The sequence below is a fragment of the Lonchura striata genome, chromosome 4 (genome assembly GCF_050655825.1).
Source record: "Lonchura striata isolate lonStrDom1 chromosome 4, ASM5065582v1, whole genome shotgun sequence".
Classification (NCBI taxonomy): domain Eukaryota; kingdom Metazoa; phylum Chordata; class Aves; order Passeriformes; family Estrildidae; genus Lonchura; species Lonchura striata.
Genome location: NC_140706.1, coordinates 60,317,229 through 60,342,849, shown reverse-complemented (window position 1 = coordinate 60,342,849; position 25,621 = coordinate 60,317,229). Strand labels below are relative to the sequence as shown.

Sequence of the window (25,621 nt, the reverse complement as noted above, 5' to 3'; positions counted from 1 at the left end):
ACGCGAAGTTGTTACCGGCTGGCGGGCGGTGACGGGCGGCCAGCAGGCAGCTCCTCCGCGCCGGAATCGGGATCGGGATCGGGATGGATGTGGCCCGGCCGGCGTCAGGCGGCCGGAGCCGCCCCGCGCCGCTCACCGGCACACTCACACACACACTCGCATACACACACGCACCGGCCCGGCCAGGGATCCTCCCCAAATTCCCGCCCCCGCCGCCGCGCCGCCGGGTCCCGCTGGGAGCGCTGCGCCCGCCGCCGGAGAGCGGCCGCGGCACGGCACGGCACGGCCCCGCACGGCACGGCACGGCACGGCCGCTGTGTGCCCTAGCCCGACCCTCGCCCCGGCTGTGAGCCCCCTCCGACACCGTCACTGGGGCTTAGGAGGCGTTTCTGCCCCGCCGGAGCGGCCGGGGAGCTCCGGCAGCGGGGCTTCGGGGACAGCGGAGGATGCTGTCGGACTTGGAGTTAAAGTCCATTCCTGACGGAACAGGATTATGTCCTGCCGCTTGCTACAGGTGATTCAGGCTTGACTTGGTCTAGTCTTAATACTGAAATAATTGCTGTAATACCTCCCAATGACAGAGCACTCTCTAACCCCAGGTGTTTTACACGTGGACATTCTCCTGCCCGTAGGTATTGCTGCACTTAGTCCTCATTCATGCGAGTAAAGCTATTACAGTGCTGGAGGCTTCTTGTGCAGTCAGAGCCACAGTAATGAAGCCTCAAGTCGCTGTCCCTGGGACTTGAAGTCCATTTGGATCTGCAAGTGTCGGCTCCAAAGTGGAACTGACTGAAAGTTTGGAGCTCACATGTGGAATGGCAAGCCTCTCCTGCCCGCTCACAGGATCTTTACAGTAGTCAGGTAAGTGTTGCGCAAGCAAGATTGAACTGAAACTGATTCTTTGGCTTTTACCCAGTCATCGTTCCTGGAAGGAGATTTCAAGCAACAAGTGCAAGATGTTCCTACGTGGCAAAATATTCTGATATGCCTATACACATAATTGTACCCCTAGACTTAGGCCAGTAAATTTTGACATGTATAGACAGTTCTGGTATGACTTTAAACTAATTTTAAAGTCCAGGAACACTGAGGCCTGGAGGACTTAAGGCCCTGAGAGTTTTACCAGATGAACAGTTGTCCTGCCCACCCAAGTGCATTGTGAGTCTGAAGACACAGAAGTGGAATGGCTTGCCCAAGATCACAGAAGGAGCACAACAGCAGCAGTAAAAAATACCCAGGTCTATGCCTGTGAAGGTATCAGCGCTTCTTTCTAACTTCATAATCTAAAATTCATCCATTTCATTGCCACATATGCCACATAAATACCACATATATTGCAAACAGGTGAATTGTACAATTTTGTTAGGGATTATGCTACAATAATAGTAGAGGAACTCCCACACAGGATGATGCCATAATATTGATGGGGAAAGCCTGGAATAAAATTACTCTTTTACTGCTTAAATTTTGAACCTTGAATGATTCAAGATGAGTGAACTTTGGTAATCAGCTTTAATGTGTATTTTGTGCTTGCACTGTACACAACTACACTTAGCAAGTAAACTTCTTTCTATGTGCAATCACAGATATAGTGCAGCACTGGACTGCAAATACAACTGGTGGAGTTTATCTCAAGACAAACTGAATGGTCTTTAAAGTTTGGCAGTGTAATGAAGGCATTTGCGAGTAAAGTACAGGAGAAACATGAAACTGATATCTGGTTTTTGTACTGTGGTAGTGTCCTGGATCAAGAGTAGTGGATGCAGCAGTAGTACCTGCCCAAGAGCTTGGCAGTCTCAGTGATCCAGTCTCACACAGAGAAAAACATGGAAAAGGCCTTTCATGTGCTTGAGCTCTGCTGTAATGTGCTCTGCAGGCTGACTTCGTGGGCACAAGCTCCATCCACTGGATCCTGGTTGCTGAAGTATCAATTCATGATTCACACTAAACAGATATGACAAGGAGATAATTAGGGAAGCACTGCAGTTTGTCAGGTGTCTTGTTAGAACCACATTTTTACTGCTTTTGTTGTTGTTGTTAGGGTTGACCGGTTGGTTGGCTTTGGCATGAGAGAATTAAATTATTTTCTACTTACATTGAGGCTTGGGGAGGATCACATTAATATGCTGCTTTCCTTAAAAAAGGCTATGAAACAGCCTAGGAGAGTCTTTCTCTGATGTTTAATAACCAGAGTGGTTGTCCTGGAGGGGGCTGGGTAGCCTGGCTTCAGACAGAGCAGTGGTGTGAGAAGACCAGGGGAAAAGGCAGAAACAGTGTGCCCTGGTCAGATCTTCCTCAAGGCTTCCCTGCCTGGGCTGTTCTGGCACACTAGCCAGAATAAAACTTCAAGTCTGCCCCCTGCTTTAGGATGTGCAGGTGGAGCTGACTGTCCAAACCCATTACTCTGTGGGTGAGCAGCATCAGCAGTGTCTTACTGCACACTCACCACTTCTAAATCCACTGGCTAATTTAATACCCTGAATCATTAACTTCTTCCTGCCTTTTCTGAATAACATTAGAAAACTGAAAAAAGGAAATCAGAGAGGTATGTACACCTGGGTATCAACCTTGATGCTCCTCTGCACTGGGCTGAATAACTGTGCTATCTCAAGAGGCAACAGAGAATAGGTTTTTTCTCTTTTTGCTCTGCAGCTACATGATCATTCAGACTAGTGCAAGGAAAATAGGCCGTGAGGCTGGGGCAATGAAGAAAGAGAAGAACCATTCCGTCTGTAAACTGCCTGTCTTTTCATCAGATTAGGTGCACAATCTGATGGCACCATCAGTCATAAGGCCTGTGGACCTGAATTTTAATGGAGTAGGGGCACTTACACAGATAAATGTCTATTATGATTCTCAAAGGAAACTTTAATCTCACAGACACTTTCTAGCATCTCACCAAGCACCTGCCCAATCAGCTTTAAAATCTGTGTCTCGGAAACTGATTATCAGAAGGCTGAGTTCTAAAAGACATTCATTATGCTGCATATTTTAGACTATTCTATTATGTAACAAGCATTTAAGAAATACTACTACTACTACTAATACTGTGGCTACAACAACTATTGGCTTTTGATCTTCCTCCAAAATCCAATTTTGTATGTAGGTTATGATTTGGTATTTCTTGTTAACTTCAGCCAGGCTTCATCTGGCTTAATCAAGAAGTTCCAGGGATAGTGACTGTCTTCTGGAGACAGTTTAGCTCCAAAGTCAGTAACTTTGCTTTACCTTCATGTACACTAGGTTTCTGCCAGAAATTAGGAGTTTCATGGATAATTAAATAATTAAATTATATCAAACAGACAACTTATTATTTACATTAAAATCACTGGAGTAATTTTCTTTTCAGCCATTACACTTTTTGTTGCCTAGTGTGGGAAAATACCAACAATATTTTCAGAGAGAAGAGGCAGCTCTCTCAAGAAGAATAATAGCTTCCTAAGGATACTGGATTTCATTATTTCCTTCTTTCTTGGGCTGGGTGACAAAATGTATCACCCTCTATCCTTCATGGCTTCTCTGCTTTGTCTTTGAGTAGGCGAGGTATTAAACAAGACTCCTACCTCAGCATTATTAACATAGGATATGCAGACGGCTTAGCAACTGCATAGATCTATTTGGGAACAGTGCCTCAGGCAGAAGACAGCATGTGAGAGAAGGTAAGGAGCATTTTTAGGAGGTCATCATAACTGTGCAGCACTGCATATGGTTTTCCAAGTCCATCTGGATACAAGGTCCTGTATAGCCACAGTACAAGCCCAGGAAATAAGGAACTAAGTTGTAAAAGGCCTTGAAGGCAACACTTGAGGGCTCTCTGTAGTCTTGCTCTGGGAGTCTGGCCATTTTCTAGAATGAGCCCTGCATGAGTTTGACTCTATAGAGAGTCAAATACCTGCTTGGGACCTGCCTTAGTATTGTGACTCACTGTCATAGGCAAAAGAACAAAGAATTCATTTCACTCTCAGAAGTTCTTCCTAAACTGGCCCACTATGATTAAGTGGGATTCATATAGAATAAATGTGGAACTTGATAATTTTACAAGGTTATTATGTGTATACCTCTGTTATATTAAATAAGGCTTCTGCCATAAATCTATCTGCAGATACCAGAAAGGTTTTTGATCAGATTGAGTAGTCATTCATCTTTTCCACCCATTGGGATGATGGGAATCAGACCTAAATTCATTACTTTCTTAAGATTAATGTGCCCAGCTAAAGCTGCCAAGATCCTTATTAAAAGTTACAATTCCAAAAGGTTTGGGTTGAAATAAAGTATTAAGCAGGGCACTCCCTTATCTCCATTATTGGTTGTTTTCTCATCAGACTCTGATGCAAGGACTTTCCTCCAGCAATGTTACTTTTCTGGTAAAGAAGGGAGATTGCCCTCTGTTCTGACAGCTCATCACGTGCATCCACGAAGGACAGCATTCCTGTTCACTGCATTGCACCAGTACTGTACTTTATAGAGAATGGAATTCTCTCTTTGGATCTTGCCTGAATCAACATAGAAGCTTTTGAAAGTAGTTTCACTTTCTCCTGGCTATCACCTCATCAAGGGATAATGGACTCGGTGCAATCAAACATTATTGGTTCTTTGAAAATTAAATTTCTCTTCAGTCATTCAGCTTAAAAAGATTTACATAACTGGAATAACCTAGCTCTGTTGCTGGTTTCTTGGAAGACACCGCTAAGATTAATCTTATCTCCCACTTTAATTACTGTTTTCAAGTTCTTACAGTCCTTGTCCCAGTTACATCTTGTTGCGAAAACCACCAGAGAATGATATATTAAAATTTATTCAGGCAGGTGGCAGAGACAAAATTAAAGATAATAACTCTATGAGAAAAGAAATCAAAGGTGGTTTGGCAATCCTGAGGTGTTATTTCTTGGTCCCTCAGTTGCAGTGGCTGCACAAGCAGGGTCCAAATGCCTGGGCTGTGTGAGTGTCTGTGCCACAGCTTTGCTGTGCAGGACTCGGGACTGCCACGGTCCCACAGCTGCACTAGCATCCATGGGATAAAGAGCCTTGGAGCAGGACTGCTTGTGGAAAAACCATGGTAAGTGTCTCATTAGAGGGTTCTGTCTCATTTATACCCAAAGAGGAGACTACGGTAACATACCTCTGGAAGACTAATGAAATTACACATACTGCATCTAAATGCATCCCTTCACTTCTGTGTTCTTTGTTGATTTTTTGTGACAAAATACTCAGCCCGTTTTATATGATGATTAAAAACATAAAAGGAGAAGGCTCTGAATGCTAAGTCAGGTTGCCTGAGCTCAGTGTCACTCTTGGCTGAGTAAGTCAGTAGGGAAACAGTCCCACCCTCCCTGCTCCACAAGGGCTGCTCAGCCCTAACCCCGTGTCACCCACCCGCTCTGTGCTGGCACAGTTGTTGTGCAGCTGTGAGCTGAACAGGCCCAGGGAACTCAGATGGCTGGGGAGAGCAAATGTTTCAGGGGCCAAGCGTCTTTTTAATTTGGATCAGTTTCCTGATCTGGCTCGTTGTGTGGTTGTCCAAATCCTTGTGCTGATCTTGTGCAGAGGCAGGACTGAGGTAGGAGGAAGGGTGAAACTTATCTTTTTGATTGTGTTGTTGACTTCTATCAGTTTAAGGTGATTATGAAACTTCGTGAGAGACTAAGAGAGCTATTTTTTTTTTTTAACCAAGGAAAAATACTTAATTTTGAGTGTAACTGCAAAGATGTTTGTAGAACTGCACTCACCATATGCACAGGGCTCACTGGTGAATAACAAAAGACAAAGAGAATGTGTGACTGGACTGAGAAATTCAGTGAGCTGATGTGATCACTGCATATTAGAAAAGGCAGCGGTTGGACATTGCACTACATGGTAAAAAGAAAAAAACGTGCTGCTCTTCTGCTGTTCATAAACCAACCAGAGGCCAAAGAACTGCAAGGATCCCACCAAAAATTATTAATTAACTCTTCAAAAGACAGAGTTATTCTCAGCTGGCTTAAAAGAAGCTGATACCTCAGTGCTAGGTATGCCTGCATTCCCGTGGTTTTTTTTCCTTTCCCATGTTCTCCAGAGTCTTCCTTTACTCTTTGCTTAAGGCGTGGAAGAAAGTGAACTTTGGAGAGTAAGTAAATCAGATTTAATTAGTCATCACAAGGCAATGGGCTCTTAGTGAGTTCTCAATAGCAGACAGCTCTGACAATGAATGTATGTGTGTTACATTAGTTTGCACTTTGAGGAGGAAATTACCTTGCAGGTTTCAGACAACCTGGCAGTCCCACAAAGTGTTGGAAAAGGTTGCCCACATGACAAAAGCTTTTAGACCAATTTTAAATGCCACTATTTTCTTGTTTCACCCAAAATTGTCAAAATTTTGACAAACAGGTTTGAGCAGCTTTTAGATAAAAACCCTTCACATTTCATGAAATGTTACACAAATCACATTGGTAAATCCTCTGTATAAGAAATTAAAAAAAAAAAAAACAACAAACTAAACACTTGAAAGTTGCAACCAATCCAAACTAGCATTACTAGTATAATGTTAGTTAAGCACTCAGTTTGAGTGCATCCTGGTACCTGTCTTTAATTAAGTGATCATTTATGTTTCTTCCTAAAGACCCTCTCTTATTCAGTGAACAGAACAAATAGTGGCCAAATAATGGGAAATTATTTTGTTTTCTCCCCAGGTTCATGCTGGAGCTAGTCATTATGAATGCTGGTTTTGCAATATTTAGTTGCAAAACTAAGACTAATTCACAGCTCATCCTCAACACAGCTCACCCCTCATCTTCCCTTTCCCTGCCAAATTTAAGCTCCCTTCTTGAGTGAATAGGAGCCTTAGAGCTTCTAAAAAAAAAAAAAAATTCTCTGGTATTTTCACCCCTGAAAAATAAATGCATTATTTTTATCCTATTTTCAGATACACTTAAGCTGTTTCACTGATATTTTCTACATATACTCTGCCCAAAGCACACACCAAGTACAATTAATGTTTGATGATGTTCTAAACACATAAAATCAATATAGTCTCAATGGGGGATGTACTGGGCAACTTGAATTACAAGTGATGATCTCACTCCACTAATAATATAGTTTAACGGAACTATAAGCATCTAGTGCACATCCAGAGATCCTGCTGTTGTTGGAGGTGTCGGAGAGAAGAGAAAGGTCTACATGGCTTTAAATACCACAGTTAGTGGCTCTTTAGAAAGGGGTGAAAAAAAAAACAATAAGGCACACATTTCACATGAGCATTTACATGCTCACACATTTCAAAAAAATAAATAAGGCCCACTCTTCAGACAAAAAGTAGCTTTTAGTGTAAAGCATTTTATCTGGATGTCTAAAAGTACCATATTTTTACAGACAAAGATCAAACATTCAGTGCGGACATTACCACAGAAGGCCCCAGAAGAAAACTGCACGTAGCAAGGGACAGCAGCAGTGCCTTATTCTGTCTGAAAACCTGTAGCCAAAGAGGCCTCCCAGTCAGTGCACAGCTGGTCCAGCAGCTACCATGTCCATTTGCACAGAATTTCACAAGATCTTGGGGGACCCTACAGCTACTGCACCATGTTCATGTGCCCAAGGCTGCAGCACCTGGCAGACAGCGCTGATGGACCACGTTCACTTGTCAGAGAGCGACCAGATGGAGGGAGGATTGCAATTTATGGCCTGCAGACTTGCACTGTGATCTAATCAAATCCTGCACAAAATAGGTCAAGGTTGGTCAGCGTTCAGATGAGATACACTCTAGGGAAAACATGGATACCGTAAGAAAAAAGTTGAGGATTCAGATTTAGGATTCATCTGACAGAGCTCCCAAGGCACAGTCCCAATTTTAGGCTAGATTCCCAGACGTCTGAGGTACCCAAACAGGTCCCTGGTCTGTTATGCAGAAGGGGCACTGTACTGCTGGAACCACATTTCTCATTTTTCAGACCAGAAATAAAATTACAGTCATGCCTTGTGATTAATTAAATAAATCATGCTTGTCTTTTCTTGTGGACATGACATTTTCAGAGGCAACATAAATGGAGAAAAGGAGCTTGTTTGGTTTCTATGATCCTCGTACAACCTGCTAGCCTTCTCTCTGCAAAATCCCATTTTAAAACTTTTCAATACGAGGGCACCAGACTCAAGAAATTTAAATTCCTCTAAGACTGCAAACACCATGAGAACTTTTGAGCAAGACACATGCAAAATAAAGTAAATTATATAATCTGTTGCTTTACAGATACATTCCTTTTCCTTTACATTTACATTTCCCATCCATTCACACTCCCACCTAACAATCTTTACCCCAACTCATTTCCCCAGACACTGGTCTAATGTGGTTTCATTTATATAATTATTTTCATCTCCTTGGTTTCAATTCTGTATCTTTTTCTTTGCCTGAAAAATACAGTATTATAGTAAAAATGTATGGGTAACTATTATTCTCAAAAAAACATGCATGTTCTTATCTCCAAATAATCAAAGATGATGACAAGTATGTTACTTGGGAAATTAAGTAGTGAGAATGTAACAAATCAAACTGAAATTGAGCCAGGACACTGAAATTACATGATGGGCTAGACAGAAATATGATCCTCAAGGATTTAGGTAATTTCAAGTGGTCAGGACTCATTCTGCTCTCCAATTGCCCTCTCAGCAGAACACCTCCTGCGTGCTGTTTGGTGCAGGATGCTGCAGAGGGAATGCTAAGGCCAAAATTAATTTATAAACCTTGCATTCTCTCTATGATTTTATCAGTTTACAAAATAATTAATTTCTAGATTTTTTTAGTCTGCAAAGCATTCCCATATTATGTGCTTTGTTTTGACTTTAGTTTTTCTTTGCCTTATGGTCATTCATCTTTGCTGAAAGTGAATCAGAGGAGCAATGCCTGCCTTATCGTTGGTTTGTGGTGCATAATCACGTTAAGGACAGATCACTGGTCTCCTCCTTACTCTGGTGCCATTTATAACAGACAATTACCCCTGCATGGTGCAGTTGTCAGGATCTCAGGATTGCAAATGCTCATTATCAGTACGGAGACAGCTGAATGCAGTGTTTCTCTTTAAAGCTGATTGGATTTTCCAGAGCTGTCTGTCATCCTGGATTTTTTTTCTAGTGAAGCTCAGTTTTCCATCTACAGCCAAGTAAGGTCCTTTTGATGTGAAGCATGAGAGGCAGAATCTGGGTACTGCTCCTGCCTATTCCAGGAGGACTAGAGTCCAGAGGAAAGAACAGCAATGTGCCTGCCCTGGGAGATCTCCAGCCAGTGAGCTGTGTTTAAAGAAGCCCTGCTATAATGGCAGGGACCATGTGCAAATGCCAAAATAAGGGTGGGAGAAGGGGGGGGGGAAGAGGGGAGGGGGGTTTGGTTGCAGTGGAATTGCCTACAAAAAGAAAATGTACCAAACACTCTAGTTGGTTTTAAAATTAGGTGGGGAAGATGCAAGGAGTTCTAAGTCTTAATGACCTCAGTTCTGCAATTTGCCACTAATTAGTTCTACAATGAGTAACTGGGAACAAAACAAGGAGTGACAGACTAGGTCAGCCAGTGGTTTGCCAACCCCTTGTCTTGTGTTTCCTACTGGGGCTTTTATGTGATAATTCTTGATTGTGTATACACTGTCTTTTACTAGCAATCAGGAGTGAAATTGCATGTGTTGTATGCTATACAAACATGCACTGAAACACTACACTTGCTTGTTGGTCCTGGAAAGCATGGCTGATATTGTGCAGCTCTTTCTGGTGGGCATGCACATGGCTTGGTTTTTTCCCTGCCAACCATCTCCCTGACTCCTGTTGTCCTAACCCAGTAAAATCCACACTTGTTTCTTCTATGTCTCTTTTTGCAGCGTACATTTTGTTTATGCTCTGGAACTACTTTTCTGTGTTTATTTACCTCCCTGATCTCACCCTTAACATTTTGTTCTTTCTCTCCCTCTTTCCCACCCAATGAAGACTTCATTAACTCTGTCAATGGAGTATCTTATTTACTCCATCTACATTTTTTTTTTTCTGCAAGTTAGCTATTTTTTCTCAGAGCGATGCACATATATACAGCATGCTGAAGAAAGATTTCTGGAAGCCTCGAATATTCTATCACTCCCAAATGCCTCATTCCTCCTTAAAATCCATCAGGCTTCCTCAGACCACATAGGATCTGTACTTTGAGGATTCCTGGACATGTTATGCATTACTGTATCCAAAGCAATTGCACATACCCCAGTTCAGCTTAACATATGTCATAAGCAGTCAGTCAACACTGAGAAACTGAAACACTATTGGTTTGATGAGAAAACTGTGGTGCACAGCTCCCACATGATCTGGAATTGCTTTGTATTCTGCTTGCTAGGATTTGCCATTTGAGTTTATCTTGGAGGGAGGTGCCTTTGTGTGCCCTTTTTTTTCCTTTTAAAACTCATCAGCTCGGTGGCTACCACAAACACAAATGCTGTAAAAAGGATATTAGGAATACTCTGTGTTACTACATCACCGAGGATCTGGCAGATGCTACCTCAGCGTCCTCACATTAATAGGCTGGATAGAGAAACATCCCAAACCTAGACCACTCCACCACCAGGTATTATTAAGGTGTACAAGCTATCAAGAAGACAGTACCCTGCAGGTATGCAGGTGTTGCTTATGCAGGGGTGGGGCACAGCTCAGCAACAGCGTTTAGAAAAGGAGGCCAAGGCTTTTAAAGGGACCATGCTCCTCTCACGAGTGAAACAGTAAAACCCATTAGTCAGTCAGTCTTTTGTCCATTAAAGGGATTTCCATAGGTAGTAATGCTGTAGTTCTCTTCACACCATTAGTCTTTATTTTGTTTTTGATAAGTGCTTTAATCAGCAGGTGCCTGTTTACCAAGCAGTGGGTAGCTGGGAAGATTTCAGCCCTTTCATCCAGCTGGGCCAGCAGAGTGGGTATTCCATAGCTCTCCTTCCATCCCTGTGGGGATTAGTGTGTTCCTGTGTTCCTCCTCACCACACACATATTTTAGTAAGATTACTAAAAATGCCAGCTTCATTCTCAGCTACTGGCCATACCTACAGAGGCACACATCCAGCACACACCCTGCTGACAGAACTTTTTCCCCCTTCTTGTGAGGAAAGCCGTGGTAACCTTCGAGCATCAACCTGTAAGAAAGCAGACTCAGTTACACACTCTAGCCAGCAATCTTGTGAACCCAGAGCCTTGCTTTCAGCAAGACAGGCATGATAAAATCTTCCCTCTTTCTTCAATAACATGACTAATAAATGTAGAAATTCCTTTCTCGTCTTCCCTTTGCCAATATCTGTCTTATCTCCGGTTCTTCCTCAGACATAATTTCAAACATGAAAGACATGTCTATACTACGAACAGGCAACCTTGATTCTGGCATGAGATCCATGGCACGCTGCAGCTTAGTGCTGGAGAGCTGGAGCTTAGGATCTGGCATCTGCAAAACCTGGTAACTGGAATTTCTGCTGCCGGGTGTGATCCTGCGCCTGGGGTTAGCCTACTCTGTCTTGTGAGGGCAGCACCAAGCTCCAATGCAAATTTCTTTCCAAAGCGGGTGCACAGCTGAACAAACATGGCAAGAATTTATGAAATGAGCTTGTCATTAAACACTCTATCCAGCAAGTAAAGGGAGCCATCATGAAGCCTTCCTGGAATTTTGGCAGCATTTCCAAGAGATCATCTGCAAATTGCTTGAGATGAGTATTACATGTGTGCTATTACATGTGTAGGCAATAAATAAGAGTGATTTTAAGGGGCAGTGTATATTGACAAAGTAACACCTCTCAGAATAGAACACAACCACTGGCATAAGCAGTAGAGACACACTAACAAAACCAGTATCTAGGGAGTGTCTTAAATGTGTAGCACAAATACCAGATAAACACCAAAGTCCAAAGAATGCAAAAGGTTACAACCACACTAAACCCACTCAGTTAACGTGCTGGTTTATTGTTACTAAAGATCACAGTAACTATATGTTTACTTAAGCACCCAGAATACTCCCAAACTCCTGGGTGTGCAAGCCAGCTACATTACAGCCTTATCTTGGACAGATGCATTCATCAGACTCCCACTTTGCCTTCCACCACAGGGGGAGAAACAGGTACACTAGCTGAGGGGGAACCGTGGCATGCTTTGGCCAGATCCCTGGTCACAGAATTACAAACCATAACAGTCTACTCATATTTTGCCCCCAGGTATGAATTTTGCAAAACAATTTTTTATTTTGTTGTTATTTTTTGTTGTTGTTGTTTTTGTTGTTGCTGTTGTCGTTTTCCCTTGAGACCATACATTTTTCCTCTGATTTTGTCTCTTTGTTTCCAGTACAAGTGGCTACAAGGAAGGGAAAAAATCCTCTGGCACTGCCTTAAATGCAAACACTGAACCTTTGTTGCACATGGAGGAAAACCTGCAGGCAAAATTGGTAAGGAGCAGAAACAAAATAGCTGTTTCCATCGCCAGGCATGAACACCAGGCAACTTGTGTGTTGTGACACAAGTCATAGAATCACAAAATGGACTGGGTTGGAAGGAGCCTTTAAAGATCATCTACTTCAATGCCCCAGCAATGACATCTTCAACCAGATCAGATTGTACAGAGCCCTTATCCAGCCTGACCTTGGATGTTTCCAGGGATGCGGCATCCCCCACCTCTTTGAGCAAGCCTTCCCAGTGTTCTACTGCCCCCATAAAAATGTCTTCCTTATATCTAGTCTGAACCTACCCTCTTTTAGTTGAAGACCTTTGTCCCTTGTCCTGTTGCTACAGGTCCAATTAAAAGTCTGTTCCCAGTCGTGATCATGGCCAAGACTGAGATTGTCCTCTGAGAAACCTGGTGTTTATGTGCAAGGTGAGGAAAGTGTTAGGGCATATACTACACAGGCAGGTATTCATCTCAAAGCACAATTAATTTCTGTGTAATAATACTAAGGAAACTATAGCAGTGGTGCCATTCTTAGCCTGCTCCAGTAGGTTATGACATTTCTTTTGGTACTCTTTTCCAAACCTGAATCAATTCCTTTCCAAATGAATTCCTCTTGCTCTGCTCCCAGAGCCAGTAGATTATTTACTGGGACACTGACCTAATCCGATGGATCCATTGAACACTGGATGATGTATGTGTGGGGTGTCTTGTAGGTGCAGCTACACAACCTGTTATGTGCAGATGAAAATTGCTCCTGCTCCATGCTCCAAGCTGAGCTGAAGCTCTTCAGCTCCATGACCATAGTACTGAGCTGGAACTAGTAAGAACTGTTAAAAGTGCTGGGTTAGGGCAGCTCTATAACTTTGCTGGCTGGTAGACAGTAAAAAGGCAGATGCCTGCAACATTCCATCTCGTGTTTCAAGCCTTCCCACTGAAGGTGGGATGCTTGTGCTATTTCAACACCCAGTGATGTTTGGCAGAGGTGGGAAGGCTCCTACTAAACCAGAAGGATGCCAGAAGGTGCTTTCAGACTTTTGAATTACCTTCACTAACACAGAATCTTTAAAAATATGCTTTAAAAATTTAAAATTCACTCTTTCTTTTATGGGAAAGGCAGTTGTCCAAGCTAAACAAGGTAAGTTTATGGTTTAAAAATAGCTTTTAAAACTGCATCATTGCCCAGCCCACCCGAACTTTAAAGCACTATGCAACCACATTACCCTACTGTGAATGACCACTAGCTAATGCCAATGACTGCAAAGCAGCTCTTATTTTGTACTATCTGTTTACATTAAACAGAGTTCAACATGTAGTTCTGCCAAACCTGGGGTCATAGCAGAATGGGAATTTGGTAAGAATTTTAGATGGATCAAAAGGAAGAGAAAAAGAGAAAATTCTGAGAGTTCAGAATTCTGAGTGTTCAGAATTTGGTCAGTGACAAAAGAAAACAAGAATTTATTTTCTGTTGATTGTTTTGCCCTTCTGAGCAGAAATAACAAGAAGGTAGAGAGGAAATGGGTTTTGCAAACTATTATAGATATAAAAGATAATAAAGCCTTGAAATTCTGCTGTCTCAACTTTTTTAACCCAGTCTAGCTTTTGTCTGTGAATTAAGACTACTCTCCTTGCCCAGGAAAAGCAACTTCATGCTAGAAGAGGCCACAGATGGGGAAACAGTTTGATCAGTGTGGGAGGGATCAGCACAAAATACCAGCAAGATATATTATACCATCAAAAAATGGCATGTCTGGAAGGAAAGTCTTGAGCACAAATTAATATTGACCTTAGCCAGAACAACTTGCTCTCTTCAACATCTGCAGCTGTGTGGTTACTAGGGAGTTATCTGGCATCATATGCTTTTTCACATCTGTCTACTAAATCAGAGATAGAAACACAGAGATCTAGCACTAAGGGAGATTATATGAGTTTGTGACACTCCCAGAGGGACTTAGAGTCTTTAAACTAACAAAGATATTACAATGGCACACAGGTATACTATTGGACTAACGTTGTGTCTGCTCCACTGTGCAGTTGAAAAACTACATCTATTTTCCTCTCATGAGCTCTCTGAAACTTCCAAACATGGATAAACATGAACTACAGTATATATGAGACAATAGTTTGGCATACATACATGAAACTTCATACTTCTGGGATGAGCAAAATGAATAATCACAATTTATATTAATTGCCTTACAACACCATGTGTGAGGGAAAGGAACAGTGGGAATAGATTGAGAGAGGACAGAGAGAATCACAGTTTAGTTCATATGGTATTTTCATCATTCTTCATCATTTTCTACCTCACTAGTAAATTCCAAGGACTGAGCTGTGAAAGTAGAAATGGGTATGATAGGGTTATTCACAAGGAGTAACAGCATTTTTCAGCATGTTGCATGTGAGTTAGTGAAATGAGTGGTATGTTGTGTTTTCCCTGCCTGCATCATCTCAGGTTCTGTTATGGTCCCGTCTAAATGACAAGGTGATGAAATTGCATAGGTGTAATGTGCCTTTATTTCAGCAGCATGCATGACACAAAGTACTAAAATCCCCGAAGTATAACAGTCTTGAATAATATGGATCTAAATTTTCAGGTGTCAGTGGGGTATTTGTATGTTATTGCCCCATGCTTGTAAAATACGGGAGTTGTTCTTAAATTATGTGCTGAGCATGTATTAAAAAGGTCAACTAAATAAAAATGCAATAACACTTGCCCTCATTTTGAATAGTGGAACTTTTAATTCATAAAATATTTGTATTCCTTTTCATCTTAATCATAGTATAAACTACATTTAGGTTAAAAAAATAGGTGAAATTTCAAATGGGCGGTTCAAATTGATACAATTTGAATGTACTAAGAGATTGGAGAGCACAAAACCATACATAGGTAACCAATATCAAACAAATATATGCATGAACAAACATAAACAAAGAAAAAAGTCAGTTTTAATTTATAGTCATTGGGCAAGATGAAGGAATGCTATGTGATTTCCTTGGGAGAGCCACAAATATGACTTGAACCTTACAGAAATGGAATAACAGAATCATAGAAATGCTTGGGATGGAAGGGACCTTAAAGATCATCTCATTCCATCCCCCCAGCCACGGGCAGGGACACCTCCCACTGGATCAGGCTGCTCAGAGCCCCATCCAACCAGGCCATGAACATTCCAGAGATGGGGCATCCACAGCTTCTCTGGGCAACATGTGCCAGTGCCTCCACACCCTCAAAGTAAGGAATTTCTTCCAAACATGTAATCTAAATATATTTTCTTTTAGTTTAAAACCATTTTCCTTTGTCCAAATAACATTTTAGTATAGCAAGAAGAACTGAGAAGGAGATTATAGACACAAGGTAAGCAAAAGTAGTGGTGACAGATATTAGGAGTAGTAGAGATACTCCTTATGTAGCAGAAAACTATTGAATTTACTTTCTGCTGGATGAGCATAACAGGGCAGCTCAGAAAGATGTCAGCACTAGTGCAAAGGAAGGGCTGCAGCAGCAACATTGGTTTAGATGACTGAGAATAGAGCTGCTGCTTTGAAGGAGATGCTTTTAAAATAGCTCTAATACTATGAAATATGATGTGCATCATTATCATGAGTAATGTGATAATATGGGCCTATTTCTTGATATTTCTTTCTGGAGTGAAAAAGTTCTTCTCTTCTTGCTTCTTACCAGATAGTGGACTTTGCCCAAAGATGGCCTGTTCCTAAAATAATAGCATTTTATAGCATGCTAAAAATCTGGCTCAAGCAGACACTAAATGAAATGCCCGTGGAATGAGTACTTTGGATTTGTGTTTACTTGCCCCAAGTTTTGACTGACTTATAATAATTTCTGGCATTTGGGTGTACCTATGGCTCTGATTCTCATAAAATATATCTTTAAAATACTCTGATCTCCAAGGGTTAATTTGAAAACACACACATTCAATTAATGGAACAGATTACTTAGAGCAAGGGAACTCAGAAGCATAATTGCAGCACAAAAAAAATTACAAATCTAAAGTGAATTTAGATTTTAAAATTAATTTTGTTAATCTTTTGCTTGATCCTGCTTTTTTCCCTGTGAACACTGAAGTTGCTTGTGTATACATGTATACAGAAAGCAAATTTCAGTTGCAGAAGAAGCTCAGTTTACTTTCACAGATAGCAAAAAATAGATAAAAGAAAATTTCTGCACATTAAAATAGCATACCTAGCTAATAACAGCCAGCTAAACATTGGCATAAAGCAAATAATAAAGAGCTTCTTAAATGTTCAAGCAATGCAGTAAAGATGCTGTAATGTGGAAAAGTGAGAGTTTTTTTCCCAATCATAAATAAAAAAGCAGTTGCCCTAAATACATGTAAACGAGGCCACAGCTGGAGGTGAGGTTTCCCTGAAGGTGCTGTTTGGTGGCAGCCCCAGCATAGCCTCACAGCCTCCACATCACCATTACTGCCTCTCGCTGCAGCCCACCAACGCATCCCCGCAGGTTACTGCCATACAGATGTTCCTTTCAGGGGCCCAGCTGTTGCACCATTCCTCCTCCAAGCCACATCATGAGCATTCTGTGGGACAGCTTATCAGGGCTGTTCTTTAGGAAAAGTGTGATTGTGCATTCAGCCCTGCAGCCAGTGTGTGGGCTACACTCACATCGCCACTCCAGCTTTTCCATTTCTGGCTCTACCCTCCTTAGACTTGTGTAATCTAAAATTCAAGCTTTTAAGATTTAGCCACTACAGCCAACACAAAAACACATCCAACAACCTCTTAATATCTATGAAGTTCTTTCAAGTAAATCCAACATTTCTTGAGAAGATAAAACTGGTTGTTTTGTGATGATTTGGAACTGAAAACAGACAGCCTGGGTAACTGGAACTTAAAAATAAAAAGTTGACAGTGAATCCAGTTTAGCTTTTGGCATTGCATTGTGTTTGTCTCAACAGTAATAACAGTTATTATGTTTTAAAGCAAATATCTAGCAAAGAAACAGTTAAGATGGTGTTCAAAAAGTGAAAGGCAGTGTATTTTTTTCCACTTGTTTGACAAGGTGATTAATTTCCACACTCCTTACTAAATCACATGGTGATTTTAACAGGAGGAGAAATTTGGGGTTGCCTGACATGGATAACTGGGTCAAGTTGCCCTCTGGAAGAAGTCGGGGAACAAAATGTGAAGCAGAGGAATACACTGCCTTTCTGAGTTTCATGCAAATCTGCCCTGGAAACTCGGTTATGTCTCATTTTCTAGGGCTTAACCACAGTAGCAGGCCTGCAGGGATGTACTTTCACCAACACCTTAAGCAGCCTCTGCTGCTGAAATAAAACCCCAGAATCCTTTCCCTCCACTCCCATGCCCCACTCTTCCTGCCCCCTTGCCATTCATCTGTGAAACTATGTTATTAGAGCTGAGCAATAGTTTGGCTGGTTCGGCTTTGGAGCCTGGCACAGTTCATCAGCTGGCTGTGCAAATGCTGGTGCTGGCACAAGGAGGGGGCAGAGGGGAGAAAAAACCAAGAGCTGTGTGGGACTGCAGCAGGGTTAGCTCTGCTTCCAGCTAGAAGAGGCAGCCAAGCTGATTTACTGGCTTGCTGCTGCCAAAAACATCAGTCCCACACCCTCCTTCTGCCTCTCCTCTGCACCTGCCTGCAGCTGTGGAGCCAGGTCCTTCTTGCTTGTGCATCCCAGAAGTCCAAGTGACCTTGTAGTGAGCCAGCTCAGCTCATTAAATCATGGGACAACTGCTGATGTGTTTTATCTGCATTGGAGCTGGAACAGCTCACCAAAGGAGCAAAGAAATACAGAGCCAGGGCAAGAGAAGTGGAAGGAGTGCATGGCCAGCAGGCAGGGAGGCAGGCTGAGGAGAAGGACAGAAGAATCTCCTCCTTTCAGCAGCAATGACCTGTTAGTTTGGCTCAACTGGACCTTCTAATTCCACTCTTGCACTATTTTGGGCAGCAGTGCTGGCTTATGTCAGCTAAAAGTATTGTGAAACAACATCCTTGTCTCATTTCAGCCATGCAGGTAAACAAGATTTCACATACCTATAGTTAAGAATATGCTGATACACATTTTGCATTAAAGCCCTATCTCAGGAACCACATATACTTTCACAGGAAGCCCAACAAATGGCCTTCAGAGAGGTTTGCTGATCTGCATTTCAAAACTGTAGACCATTATGCCAGTAGTAGCTCTCTCCTGAATGATAGCTTTAAGCACTTGTTATTGATTTAAATTTTGAACTAGTTTGTTTTGATTCAAAACATCATTACACCTACAACTTCATTTGTGCTGAGTTACTGTCCAAGCCTTCACATAAATTACTTCATCAGCTTGCCAGAGTCCCAAGGCTGTGGTTCCCTGTGCAGACACTGAGGCTGCAGGAACTCCCAGAATTCCCCTTCTGTTTGTCCCAACCTCAAGTTGCTGCATCCTGTTCCTTCAGCTTTGCCATTTTGTGGGACTATGCTGCAAAATGGATATCCAAACTCAGGCACAATAAAAGTATTCCAGATGCTCCCTTTTATTTTTGGGGGGAGGTAGTGCCTCAGGCTGTAGCTCCAGCAGTAGTACTGGCTTTTTGTGTAGCTAAACACTGTAATTTCCCCCTGTACACAACATAGAGTTTATACCTGTCCAAATTTCACTTACAGCATCCCTTTCCCTTGTGCCAGTGTGCACAGCTGTGCCTGAGAATGGGAATAAGGGACCTAATCAAGCTGCAAGAAAAAAGAACTAAAGGCACTTAATTCTCTTCACTGGTTCACAGCAAAGCTACACAGTTACTGTGATATGCTCATCTGATTGAGGCCATAGTTAAACAGATACTTGCAGATATTTTCCCTACAGAAATCCCCACTGTTCTTTTTGCTTCCTCCTGGCATATTCCCATCCTTGAGCATTTTCCTGCATTGTGCCAGAACACAGGCAATTTGATTAGTGTGTTAATGTCTATAATAGCAGACAGCTTTTAGAAACATAAATTCTCCATCCACTTCAGTATTTATGCAAGCATTTTGTATTTTTAACCAAGCCAAGGTTTAAAACAGTTCCAGAACTCACCCAAACAGTCACAAAACAATCAATGACATCCAAATCTGTAGCAACCTTCTTAAGAAGATCATCCAGCATGGAATAGAAAAGCTACTGAGCAAGAGCAAAGCACCCTCTGCACTACCAACAGGCACAACAGGCTGTCCTGGGTGCCCCAGGCACTATTGGCTTTGGCAGAGCAGACCATGCCAGATCCAAACCAGTTAAACTGGCTCCAGAAGCAGCAAAGGAGCCCAAAGGCAGGTAGTTGTTCACCTGACTGGGATGGATACAGAAGTAAAACAGTGTCAGAGGTTCTTTCCCATTGCTGTTGTCAGTTTTGATTACTGGGGTTGCTGGGCTGACAAATAAGACTGGAAAATGTGTGAACCTTGGAGATGGCAATTCTGCCATATCCAAATATCCGAGCCCTGGTGAAATCTGCACTGTGGTAGGCAGGTTCTGCCTAGCACTGGTGTGTCCACTGTGAGAGCCATGTCCCCTGATGATGAATTGTCCAGCAGTGTTTTGGCAGTGTGTGAGGTGAAGGGATTGCAGTTATCCGAGGAACGCTGCTGGCTATGTTGTGTCTGTGATAATTTTGCTGCTGATGAAATAGGGTTCCTGGTCTGATAAGGAAGAGGTGGGGTATGTAATTAAGCAACCAAGTAGCTGGGAGCAAGTCTTGGGGTATTTGTGTAATGGTTCTTTGGGTGGACTGTACCTGTTTGGAAGAAACAACTTCTGCTCTTTATTAAACAAACAGTAAAGATAATTTACATGTCAACACCGTTAACTATTTCAGCAGTAGGCAGGAGATACAGTCACAGACCTGCCAAATTAACTGTGAGCAATGTCTCATTTTGGTGCCACGGTTCAATAATATTTGGAGTTACCTTGATTTCTGTCCTTCTGAAGAAAAAAGTTCAATGGAACTCAAAACATATTGAAGCCAAATCAAGATGCCCAGGCAAGCAAAGCAGCAACTCAACCTACTGCCTTTTCATGATCCATGTGAAGAGGGTTCAGTTTAGAAGAGGGTCTTAGAGTGGTCAACTCATCTGTGGATTCCACTGCTGTCAGAACGTCTTTGCTTTGTTAAACCTTCCAAAAATGTTCAGTTGGTGGAAATGAAGTTCACAGCTCACCACTGCTGCTCACCTGTCTTCTCACAGCAGCATGATCAGTCTGCTTACCAGCTGCACCCCTCAAAGCTTGTCAGACCCATTTCCTAGGCCAGTTCAAATCACCAATAGAGCAGAAAAGGGATCCAAGTATAGAAAGGAGGTGTCTAGACTTTTGCTGGGCAAGTACTCTGAGCAAAGAGTGTAACAGAATGCAGCATATATCAGAAGTTATTCAAAAGTGAAGGGACAACACATTTGAGAGCCATGGAAGTGTGGAGTTAGTTTCCAATAATTATCCTTCTACTGTCCAGAACCCATTAAGATGTAGGATTCCCCCCTTTTCTTTTTATCACATGCCCCAAACTAGTCAAGTTTTGCCTTCAGTGCAGTAATAGAGTGGTTATTTTTTTGCTTGTTGGTGAGTGAACTCTAAAACGGTCTAAATTTCTGATACTGACTGGGCAATTTCATTAGCATGATGAGGGGATTTAGATGATCAGGCTGAAGTTAGCTAACATGTTCTCAAAAATTAAGATTTTATCCAAGTCTAGACTAGCACATTTGAAGAGTGAGTGATTCTGGAGGTTCATATGCTGACTTTACCAATAAACAGGTGATAATCCACTGAGTCATGCTTTTTCATCCTCAGGCATGGTTTTAGAGAGTGATCAGTGAAGGTGACAAAAGCAATTTGCAAATTCAAGCTGATGTCAGTAAGAGGGAAGAATTTTGAGCAACTTGCAAATATTCCAACAAAGCCACTGTAGAATAGGATCCTAAACGATACAGATTCACAGAATGATGTGGATTTTGCAGAAACATTTGCATTAAGTTTTCCTCTGCTTCTGCCACTGTTCCTCCCACACAACAGTAGCCCACTGAGGCAGGTGGGATATTTGATCTATTTTAAGTAACACAAATGCAGATTTTGTCAGGTATTCCGAAAAGCTGTATTTGTTTGCTGAGCTGCCTCACAAGAAGGGGGGTGTATTTCCCAACCATTTCATATCACTGAAAGACAACCTTGCAATGAAGACAAAGTCATTGCTAATATTGGACAGCAGGACACATTGCTTACATGAAAGGTTTTATGACTAAGTACTTAAAATGACCAGACATAATTTCTGGATAAACAAAGACACAGGAAATTCTTCCATCCCTAGCTAGCCAGAGAGATGTTCTACTCTTCACTCAAGATGGTGTCTTTACCTCCAGCCCCCAAAACAGTCTTCACAAGCTGCTAAAGCAAGAGAAAGAAAGTTCAAGGCTGATCCAATGTTTAAGTAGCAACCAGTTGAAGTAACTTCCCAGCTTTAGGAAGTTTTCAACACCTATTTGTTTTTTTGTAAAGTATTGTTAGCATTTTCAGTCCTTTTGTCATCCTTCTTTGTTCCATTCCTGTTTATTCCTATCTTCACCTTCATGCCTGTCCCAACCCAGGTGCTCCAGTTCTTGAAGTGAAACAGTACGCACCTTCTGTTCTCCCCGCCCCAAGTCTTTGCATGAAAAAATCTCCAGCAGATTATGTGCAGGCTTCATCCAGGCAATCCTGCTGCCCATGTTCCAGCGGGAGCCCCCAGCACCCCTAGCTGGTTCTCTGCACTCCTCAGAGCCTCATCAAAGCGCTGCCTCCGGGCCCTGCCCTTCATTTCCCTAATACCTGCACCTTCTGCTTGCTAAGGCACCTCCTCATACAACCAGCTCTTGCCCTACAGCCTTGCCCTTCAGAGCTGCCTTCCACAGCAGCCGTGCTCAAACCAGTGAGCCCGGGCTTGGGCAGGAAAGGGAGAACCACCGGGCTGCCGTGGCAGCAGCGTGGCTCACCCTAGGCCGGCAGAGGGAAGGGCACAGGGGAGGAGAAGGAGGCAGTGGTTTGGATGCTCTTGAAAGCAAAGGTTTTTTCTGCGAGCCACGTCATTCCCCAGTTTCAACTTAATGTGCTATCTACTGCCATACATTCTCCAGTCAGCTGCCTTTCCCTCTTCTCTTTTCCCACTTCTCTCCCAGGATATGCATATTATTTTCTCTCCCTTTTTAAAGCTTCTTCAAATATTAGGCAGACCTCCCTGGAGAGGTGATAGCCTGGCCCAAAGAAGTGCAAGACTGAAACACACATAATACCAGCCTCCAGCTGGGAATATGCATTGGTGCCCTTTGCCAGACAGTGGCCTGGCACTTATATCTATGAGATTTGTATCACTTTGTCATAATAATTTCCCTTTTATTAGCAGAAGAATATCCTTTTAAAAAGGCCCAAGTCAGAATCAGAAAAACAAAACGGGAATATTACTTTCAGTTTCTACAGAGTTTTCACTAAGCCAGCAAAATAGTATTTCTGTGCTGGGTTAAGTGAAATGGAAATCAATCACCTGGAAAAGGCAATTGCTTCTGAAAACTCAAGAGAAACACTCTTTTTAACAAAAAATGCTATCTACAGAACATATCTTTGTTACAAACTCACTAAATTTACAGGAGTCAGACTCCTATATTTCTTCATGGGTTGGAGAAGAGATGCTATCACAAGATTTGAAACCATAAAGGTGAATGCCAGGAAATGTATCAGTAATTAATCTTCCTTCCTTTTCTCCCACTTCTAATCTCCTCTAGCTCTTCTGTGTCAGCTATCTTTGTGATGCTCCCAACAAACTTCTCCCTTGGTTGTATTTCTATTTCTGTGTTCCTGCAGAACATTAACAAAATGTCAGGATTTTCCTGAGAACACTGTTAACAGTTAATTACTCATGATAATTACAAAGAGGTGAAATGTTTGCTTTACTAGGCTCTACAAAGATACATTTTAAACGCTTTAGGATAATCTAGTTGCAAAGAGAAGTTTGTTGTTTGTTTGGGGGCTTTTTAAAGTCGATGCTACAGTTTGGATGCTGTGGAATGCAATTAAGCAGATAGGTTTAGCTTGGTGAACAAGGAAAACCTGAACAGACTATTCCCATTTCTCCAAGAAATCTATTTTTAAAGCAAAGAAGTATGGAATGTTATTTCTGGTTAGAAATAATGGATATTAACTTAAAAAAAAATCCTTTAAAGTCAAAATGAATAGTATATGCCCCATTTTTTCCAGCCCTATGACAATATTTTTCACCCGTAACTGCCCCTAGCATTGCTAAAAATCACAGAATTTTTCTGCATCCTGCAGAAAGTTACCTTCATAGGGCAACACTTCACAACTCTTACTCTGCAATTCACCAATCCCATCCTACAAGACAGCAGTAACATTGGTATCAAAAGTGTGAGTGAGAAAAGCTTGGCTCTCCTATTAAAGACAAAAAACCCTACAGGAAAATGTCAACTCCTTACTGCTCCAGCTCAGAATGTATTCTCAAAACTCAGCCCACTGACATTCAAAAATGTTTGCAGTATATAATGGTATTGCCTGCAATATCTGTGAGATAAATTTTAATCCTTTTTTAACATAAGAAGCATTCTTATATTGATCAAAACTCACACACAACCTCATCAGATGTTATTCCTGAGGTGAGATGTTATAAATGCCGCAACTGAAGTAGAAAGACCAAATGATTTGCCCACAATTATTCATGAAATCAGTTGAAGAGTTGGTGTTGGTAAATAAGACCTTCCTGGGTCCCAAAACCATGTCCTAATTACAAATCATGATGACCTGCCCATGTTTGTTATGTATAAATCGTATAACCATGCAGATGTAGGAAGTGACTTTAACCTGACTGCAAAAGAAATGGAAGCAAACCTTTCCCTGGGGAGTTTTCAAATCACAGAAGTTTCCTGGTAAAGCTATTAATCCCTTATACTTAAAAAAAAAAAAAAAAAAAAATCTGTGTAATGCTGAATTATATCAAGGTAAAATTAACGCAAAGTTCATTTTCAATGCAACAGAAATACAGTTAACCTCATTCTGGTCACCAGGCTATAAACTGGTGCAATGAAACCAGATCAGATTTATTTCCTTTCTGCTTTTTAATTTTTTAAAAATATACATCTGCCAGGTATTTGGTTCCCTCTCTAAAAAAGTTCTGATCTTTTCAGACTCTTATTCAAAAATCTCTCTATAATAACCTCTTGAATTCCATCTATTTCTGCTATGCTTTGCAATATTATAAACCAAGGTTTGCAGTAAGAGGTAAAGTCTTTTATTAGAATAAGTGTTAGGGATGGGAAAATCATCCAAGATTTCACATATAAAAGACAGGACGTCTTTTTGATGTAGACAGTATTATAATTGAGCAAAGGCTCCCAGGTGAGTATCAATGAGTTGAAGGAATTAAAATATGTCTGTTTATTGAGAAGCCTTGAATTACGTTTTATTTTAGAAAGTTTGTATGTAAGCAAGCTTTCACAAAAGCATTAAGTAGTGTGAACTTTACCAACACTTTTTGTTAAACGCTTAATCCACACCCACATCAAAACAAAGACAGACGGCTGAGCTCTTTACATATGAGAAGGTGACTTTTCACACATAGCCTTAACAGTAAAACTTTTGCCTTTTTTTCACGGAAATACAAAGCTCCGAGATAATAAAGTTACCTTAATTTACATTTCTCCCAAGAAGTGGAAATTACAAAACTACAGACAACAAACATTGGCTAATCAGTCTAGGGAAAAAGGTCCAAAGGGAAAACTCAGAAATGGGTTTGTTCAAAAGCTACAACAGGCAGCAAGAACGTTGAGCTATGAATGCTTTTGTTTTGCTAATCTACCTAATGTTCTATTGAAAAAAAAAAAAAAGAAATCCTTGAATGAATTATTCTAACTTTGTTCTAGTGTGAATTGAGTGGCAGCTTCTTTTAAAATTTCCAATATGGTAGTTTATATTTAAACAATTCTTCCTGAAGACCTTTTCTCAAACAGGTCTTTATATGAGAAAAACAGCTGTTGATTTTGTAGTCATCATGTGAGTAACTCTAATAAAAGTCAGTAGGGCCTTCCTTGCCAACTGTGAGATTTTTTTGAACCTGTAACCCTTAATCAGGATTGCTGTCAGCTGTAGAGCCTGAGGAAGCTGTCATACAGACAATATTCAAATGGAGCTGTGTTTTTCCCACAGCGCTGTTGGAAGGAAACCCTTTTCTGTTAGCAAAGCCT

The 25,621-nt window shown here is 41.5% G+C and overlaps 1 protein-coding gene and 1 long non-coding RNA gene across 3 annotated transcripts in view; one reads left to right on the top strand and one right to left on the bottom strand.

Moving 5' to 3' along the window:
- Window positions 1-25,621, bottom strand: part of SMAD1 (SMAD family member 1) — a 98,075-nt gene that overhangs the window by 44,402 nt on the left and 28,052 nt on the right. The window contains exon 1 of one of the 2 annotated variants that reach the window (XM_021549231.4): window positions 16-175. The exons of the other annotated variant lie outside the window; for it this stretch is intronic. The gene's annotated coding sequence lies outside the window, so the exon portion shown is untranslated. Of the gene's footprint in view, window positions 1-15; window positions 176-25,621 lie in introns of those variants that run through there. 2 annotated transcript variants of the gene reach the window in all.
- LOC146767655 (uncharacterized) lies at window positions 167-24,325 on the top strand. Its single transcript, XR_014955207.1, has 2 exons — window positions 167-514; window positions 633-24,325. It is a non-coding gene; the product is annotated as an uncharacterized LOC146767655 (long non-coding RNA).